Source organism: Dromiciops gliroides, chromosome 6 (genome assembly GCF_019393635.1).
Source record: "Dromiciops gliroides isolate mDroGli1 chromosome 6, mDroGli1.pri, whole genome shotgun sequence".
Classification (NCBI taxonomy): Eukaryota; Metazoa; Chordata; class Mammalia; order Microbiotheria; family Microbiotheriidae; genus Dromiciops; species Dromiciops gliroides.
In genome coordinates, this window is record NC_057866.1 from 16,207,245 (window position 1) to 16,213,878 (window position 6,634).

The window sequence follows — 6,634 nt, forward strand, 5'->3', positions numbered from 1 at the left end:
GGGGGCCTCCAGCCCCAACCTCCCACTTTATCTCCTGACAGAAATTAAAGTCTCCCTTGGTGGGGGAGGGGGTGCGGGGGGAGAAGCTAGAGATGTTGGCTCTGCCTCCCTTTGGGCCACACACACAGTGACAGGCCTGGGAGACACAGGTGGGCTCTCTCTCCACACATAGGGCCTACTGTCTCTCCTTACAGAAGTCGAACTCTGGAGGGAGACATCAAGGGGAGACCAAGTGGCCCTTAGACTGTGTCCTCTGGGGACTCCCTCCAAGCCCCACATCCAGTGATCCTGTGGCAGAGATCAAGGTTGACATGGATTGGACCTCCAAAGATACGATGACCACCAAGGCCTGGACATGGGGCTCTGATGCCAGGGATCCCCAGAGGCAGCTGGCTAGCAGGCATCTCCCAAGGCATGCAGGCTGGTGTCTCAGCCTCCCTTTCTCCAGGCCCCCTCTGGACTAGGACCAGGGACTTGTTCTTTGACCAGGCTCCACACAGGTGCCTGAATAGAAAGGAAGTAGAGGAACCGATATAGACTCCCTGCAGAGAAGAGGAGAGAAAGGCCGCCTGTGGGAAGCACCTGGGGCCTAGGGCCCAGCTGTTCCCAGGAGGAAGTTATCAAGGGATACTGCTTCCTCCTCTTGCCCATGACTGACTGCCCAGCTGGCAGGCTGGCTGGCTTGTTCTGGTTTATTTTGGTCCATCTTGACATTTTCTGTCAGCTCCCTTCCTATATATACACCAGGCAGACCCAGGACCAAGATATTACCAAGATGTCACCAAGCAGGACCCAGATATTCCTCGTGCTCAGGTGAGTGCCCAGGCTCTTGACGGGCAAGGATCCCCTCTGCAGCCTCAGAGAAGAAGGTCCTTCCTAAGGCCACCACACAGCTGGGGCTGCTGACCCTTGGGTTCTCACTGGCTGCTCTTCCTTATCTTTACTGCCATCCACATGGCCCAATCCCCAAGCCTTCCCCTGACCCCTCTAGAGGAGGAACTGACTCCCACTTAGGTATAGATCACATCTATGTGGCTGTAGGCTTTGGTAGGGGGATGCCCTGAGAGCAGCTTCCACATCTCGGGCAGGGTTGGGTCTGTCTGGTCTCTCTGTAGGAATTGGAGAGGATGGGGCTGATCCTGAATCCATCCTGCCTCTTTCTTGGCTGCCTGCTGCTCACCACTTTTGGGGAAGGTAAGTCTCCAATGCCATGGAGAGGAGGCTCCAGCAGAGGGGATCCTGCCTCCATGGGCCCTTGGAGGCTGCCTTCTGGATCCCATACTAGCCTCTTCAGAGTCTGGTGAGAAAACCTGTGCACACAACCTGGGGGACATCCCTCCCACTGCACCTCACCTTGGGGCTTTCTTGGGATCCTCAAAAACTGATGATGAGATTGGCTCAAGATTTAGGGGGATAGATCATTGTTATTGTTCAATATTGTATATTGTTAAATAGATTCTGGCCTGGGAAGCCCTCTGACTGTGGGCTTCTGTGTGTCATGAGAAGACCATGTTCCCAACCATTCCTTGTCTGTGCTATTGGGAGAGACAGACAGACAGACAGACAGACAGACAGACAGACAGACAGACAGAAAGAGACAGAGAGAAGAAGAAGAGTGAGAGAAGATAATGAGTAAAAGGCAGAAAAAAGGAGAGTCAGAGAAAGGGAAAGAGAAAAAGAAAGACAGAGAAAGAGAAAGACAATGAGAGTAAGAGAGATAAAGAAATAGAGCAAGAGAAATAGAAAGAGAAAAGAGAAAGAAAGAAAAAGGACAGTGAGATAATAAGTAAGAAAGAGTAAGAGAAAAGGAGAATGAGAGAGAGAGAGAGAGAGAGAGAGAGAGAGAGAGAGAGAGAGAGAGACTATGCTGCAAATGAGATTGGTTGAGAAGCTACCTGTGTTGGCATCTCATTCCCCTGTGGACTTGGATACACAGTAATTGTCTAGTAAAAGTGTGCTGCAGTTTTCATTCTGTTCAGTATGGTCTGCAAGGGCACACAATGGATCAGTGAACAGAAGCTGTGAGTAAGCAGAGAGCTAATTGAAATAAAGGGGAAACAGGGGGCAGCCAGGTGGCACAGTGGATAAAGCACCAGCCCTGGATTCAGGAGGACCTAAGTTCAAATCCAGATTCAGACACTTGACACTTACTAGTTGTGTGACCCTGGGTAAGTTACTTAACCCTCATTGCCCTGCATCCCAAATAAATAAATAAATATACAAACAAACAAACAAATAAATGAATGAATGAATACATATACAGATAAATAAATTAATGAATGAATACATAAACAGATAAATCAATAAATAGATAAACAAATAAACAGATAAACAAACAAATAAATAAAGATAGCTAAATAAATAAATAAATAGATGGATAAATAAATGGATGGATAAATGGATAAATAAATAAATAAATAAGTGGGAAACCTCCTAAGAAATGTGTTACCCAGGTGTGAAAATGTCTGTGCCCAAAGGCTGTTTCTTAGCCCAGGGAGCTCACAGCATGACAATATAATCAAACTAACAAGTTTGACCCCAGACCTGGTCTGTTCCCTGAGAGGCCTGAATGTCTTCTGACTCCCCTGGCAGTCCTCACTTTTGGAGATCTGGAAAGTCTATATTTAAAAAGAGGAAGGTGGCCTGTTGCATGCTCAGTCTGAGGCTCTGCTATCAGGGTTCCACTGATGGAAAGGTGGGAGAACCCATCACCTCTCAAGGTACCCTGTTCCTGCCTGGGACAATCCGAATGGTTGAAGTTTGGCCTCTTTGCAGCCCCCATTGTTCTTGGATCTGCCCCCTCGTCTAAGCCTCTTCTACAAATCAGGAAGGTTCTTCTGACCTTCTGAGGCCCATTTCTGATGAGGCCAGGCTGTCTCTCTGCAATCACTGCTTCTTGTTCCAGCTGCTGCCCCACTATCTCTGTCATAACACAATCTAAGATGATGCCTCAAAGTAAAATGAAAAGATGGGTTCCCTATCATTTGAGGGGTTAGGGTTCCTGTTTTGGATGTTGTACAGAGGAGCTCTGTGCTCTTCTACGTGTGTCCCTGGGTGCCATTAGGTAGGACTGGACTCAAAGCCTCTGCAGGCCCTTCCAGCTCTGGGCTCCTCTCAGCTTGGTGTCCATGGACGTGGACATGTGGTGTTTCTTCTCTTCTAGCTGCTGTGGCAAAGACCAATGTTTGATCCAGGTGCCCTCGGGATACCCTCAGCCTCAATGGCTACTGCTATCAGCCATTTGATGACGCTCTGTCTTGGTCAGAAGCTTCTGTAACTTGGTTTGTGGCATGTTGACATTAGGGGGCCAAGTGGCTAGAAGCAGGGCTGGGGTGGCCAGATCAGCCATCACGGGTCACATGAAATAGCTCAGGAAGCAGCAGAATTAGGGGGGCACTGAATAGGAAGGCAGAACAGAGTGGACATCTGGAGACATGGCTCATACCTGCAGCAGCACCCCCCCCTCCAGCATTGGCCAGCTTCTCCAGGTCAGAGGAGCCCCATGGGTCAACAGACCCCTGAAACCACAGCTCAAGAGGCCATGTAGAGGTGAGTCATTTACTAGACCAACCAGATGACACAGTGGCAGAAACAAAACACATCTAAATAGGACACACAGCAAAGCATGTGGAAGGAGAAAGGCTTCCCCATGTGAAGGGTGGCATTGGCCCATGGGCTGCCCTGTCACTAGCAGAGGAAGGGAGACACAGGAGGGGCCTTTGTGACCAAGGGACTCACCAGGAGGAGCATAGAGTAGGGCAGGCAAGGGGGCAGAGGAACTAGTGGGTAGGCATTGCCTGTGGGCTGGGATCATAGGAGGCAAGACAGCCAGTGTCCCCATCTGATGTCATCCAGGGGCTTGCACTGGGGATGCTCAGCTTCTGGCTGGTTGGTGGTGCCCAGTGTGACTTCCTGCACTCACAGGTTGGTCTTCACACATGATGCCTCTTCATCCCCACAAGGAATGGTGTCTTCCAGCTCTGGCCAACAGAATGGGAGGCAGGGGATCTAGATACTTTGTGATGCAGATCCCAGGGAGGGCCCCCCACACATCTGAGCTTCCAGAGAACCCTTGGAGGGAGTGAGGGACAGGGTGCAACTCATGGTCTGCCCAGGAAGAAGGGGCAGGGTGGAGAGAGCAAGTGTTTGATTCTCACTCTTGCCAGCAATAAAATCACTGTTCTGCCAAATGAGATCACAGAGGGAAAGTTCTTTTCAAATCTTAAAGCCTATCTGAGCTATTTATTATTAATACTACCTCGCCAAGGCAGGCAGGGAGGGAAGAGTACCTACTATGTGTGGGCACTGGCTAAGCACCAGAGTACAGAGAAAGGCCAAAGAAAGGCACTGCCCACAAAGCATCCATATTCTCAGAAGGGAGACATCACACAGAAATCCACATACAAACAAGAGAGACAAGAGAAACTGGACATAATCAACCAGGGCAGGGGCGCTGGGAAAGGCTTCCCATAGAAGGTGGGATTTTAGCTGGGATGTGAAGGAGGCCAGGGAAGCAAGGAGGTAGACATGAGAAGGGAGAGCACTGCAAGCCTGCAGGATGGCTGGAGAAAATGTCTGGAGCCGAGAGATGGACACAGAGGGTTCCCTGCGAGGAGCAGGGAGCAGGCCAGTGTCCTGAGGCAGAAAAGGATATGGGAGAAGGTGATGAAGTACTTTGTATTTGATCTTTTTTTTTTTTTTTAGTGAGGCAATTGGGGTTAAGTGACTTGTCCAGGGTCACACAGCTAGTAAGTGTTAAGTGTCTGAGACCGGATTTGAACTCAGGTACTCCTGACTCCAGGGCCAGTGCTCTATCCACTGCACCACCTAGGTGCCTCTGTATTTGATCTTGGAGGTGATAGGAAGGCACTGGAGATGACTGAGTAGGAGGTGCCATGGTCAGACCTGCATTTTAGGAAGAAGATCACTTTGGTGGCTGAATGGAGGATGGACTGGAGGGGGAAAGACTAGAGGCAGGAAGACCCCCCCCCCAGCAACTATTACAATGGTCTAAGTATGAGGTGATAAGGGTCTGCACCATGGTGAGGCAGCATCAGAGGAGAGAAGGGGGCATTGGAGAGATTCTACAGAGGTAACATTGACCAGAGATGCTGCTGAGGTGACATTGACAGGTCTTGCCACCATATTAGATGGGGAAGGGGGTGACTAAGAGCCTGGGTCAGGGGGCCCTGGGGCAGCAGACAAGACCTCTGCCAACAGCACATGCGTGAGTGGCCTGCCCACAGCTATGCTTCTGCCAGTTAGAGGGAGGACAGAAGGCCTGAGAAAACACCATACTTAGAGGAGGGTCCAAGCCAGCCTTACACACTCAAAGGGTGCCAGACACAGCCCTTGGCAGTTAATGTGCTTGTGGATTTGGGAAAGTCCCCTTTGTGGGCTTTGGTAGCACCTGTGCAAAATGATGCAGTTGAACTGGAGCAGGTCAAAGATCCCTCCAGCCTGGACATTGGGTGACTCTCTGAGAGTCATAATGTCCTAAGTGTGAAGGGTGAATTCCAGGCTTCCAGCTATTGTCGGCTGAGTAAAGGAAGTCCTCAGCTTTCACCTTGAACCCTCAGACCCTATTCAGGCTCTGTGGAGGAGGGAGGGGAGGAAAGGGAGGGGAGATTGTCTGAGTTCTTTGGGGGGGGGGGCTCCAGTGATTGCTCCAAGACAGGGATTGGAGAGAAAGTGTTAGGTCATGTTGGAGAACCAAGGGCAATGGAGGACATGCTTTTCAAGGTCCCCAAGCTCTGTCTCCATTTTGTGGGGCTCCCCTGTCTCTCAGAGTGGAGCATGAAGGTGAAGTGAGGAGTGGAAGTGACATTGAGTCCCTTGAGGGAGAGGAAGGCTCAGGGATGTATGTAGGCATAGCCATCTTGGAAGTAGAGTCCTGACTGGAGATGGCATTGAGGATGGGAATGGAGGACAGATCATCCGATGCTGAGCTTTGGGGAGAGTCAGGCCTTGGACCCACCTGTGATGCCAAGGTAAAGTCTACATCTGCGTGCATCCCTTGCCCTTGGCACAAGAACTTGAAAAAAAAAGCCATTAAATTCCACTGGTGGGGATCGTGGGAGCACTCACAGGGATTGTTTCTCTTTGCAGACCCTCCAGTGTGGCGGCCAGAGTCCTGCAACAGTTCCCACCCCTTCATTTGCCAATTCGTACCCTAGAGAAGCCTGGGACTCCATCACCAGGGAATGTCTTCTGACTGAGGCATCACCTAGAGGCCTTTTCCTAGGGGTCTGTCTGCTTGTCTTACTCCTGGCTCTTTGCTTTTCTCCTGGAGCTGATCGCATAGATGAGCACCCCGACCCATCTCACTTTCATCCCCATTGCTTACGGGATTTCACTCTGTGACCTGATAATAAACTTTTTTCTGAGTAAACAGCTCCTCAAGGCTCCTTTCTTGTCCTGCAAGGACACATACAGTTCTCCATGGCTCGTATGTGAAGCAGAGAAGCCCATGAGTTTGAAACGGGGTCTGAAAGTGAAGATAGGATCAAGTGACTGATCAATCAATCAACATGTGTTACATGCCTGCTCCATGCCAGGCACAGCGCTAACCACTGGGGATACAACAGGGGGCAAAAGACTGAGTGCCTTCCAGGAGGGTGTCATTCAATGGGGG

General features: G+C 50.3%; 1 long non-coding RNA gene across 1 annotated transcript; it reads left to right on the forward strand.

Annotated features, from left to right (window-relative positions):
- The first annotated feature begins 779 nt into the window (after nt 1-779).
- Nucleotides 780-6,327, forward strand: LOC122730610. The gene is made up of 3 exons (XR_006353519.1): nt 780-813; nt 3,164-3,549; nt 6,109-6,327. It is a non-coding gene; the product is annotated as an uncharacterized LOC122730610 (long non-coding RNA).
- The last annotated feature ends 307 nt before the right edge of the window (nt 6,328-6,634 follow it).